Consider the following 947-nt stretch of genomic DNA (forward strand, 5'->3'; position numbering starts at 1 on the left):
TCTGGTCAGATATATCCTTCTCCCGAAGCTGCAGCTTCAGTGCCATCGTTTGAGATACATTCTTCTCAGAGGAGGGGCAGGCATCCACTTAGTATTTGGGGCTGGGACCAGCCCCCTAGACCTCTCCACTGATTCTCTGCTACGCGCCGGCATGTTGTATGACAATGTTTTGAAGGCTGTACATATGGTTTTCAGTAGCTACTACCTCTGAGGTGGGCAGCCAATTCCTTCTTGGCTGTTGTTAGGTGCCTTCAAGGCAGACCCCATGCACAAAATGGTGAAACATTCCACCATCCTGAGCCTTCTTCACGATTATTCCTATGCTTAAGTCCTTTTTAGCTGTCATCATGTGCATCCAGCTCATACAGGGTGTTCCTCAATGTCACCACCCCTCCATTTTACCAAGCATGAGATCCTTCACCAAGGACTGGTCTTTCCTGACAAAGTGTGTAAGGTGAGGCTTGCCATTCTTTCCTCTAAGGAACATACTTCTTGCAAGATAGACCCAGTTGGTCTTTGTAACAGTCCATGGTACTTTTGATACTCCTTGCCAGCATCACAATTCAAATGCATATTCTTTTTTGTGTGTGTTCCCAGGCATGAGGCATTCATAAATACCATGGTTTGGGTCAGGTGCATGTCAGTCCTCAAAGTAACATCCTTGCTGCCCAATACTCTAAAGAGGCCATCTGTGGCAGATAGATTCAATGCTACTCCTCTTTTGATCTCTTGACTACTGCTTCCATGAGGATTGTTTAGGATCCAAACAAGACAAAATCCGTAATAACGTCAACCTTTTCTCCATTAATCATGATGTTATCTACTGGTCCAGTTCTGAGGATCTTGGTCTTGTTTACATTGACTTGTATTCTACACTGCTGGCTTCAATACATCACCTTCATCAGCAAGTGCTTCAAACACTCCTCACTTTCAGCAAGCAAAGGTGT

Source organism: Echinops telfairi, unplaced genomic scaffold, assembly GCF_000313985.2.
Source record: "Echinops telfairi isolate 266 unplaced genomic scaffold, ASM31398v2 ScPeMD7_52;HRSCAF=179, whole genome shotgun sequence".
In the NCBI taxonomy this organism is placed as follows: Eukaryota; Metazoa; Chordata; class Mammalia; order Afrosoricida; family Tenrecidae; genus Echinops; species Echinops telfairi.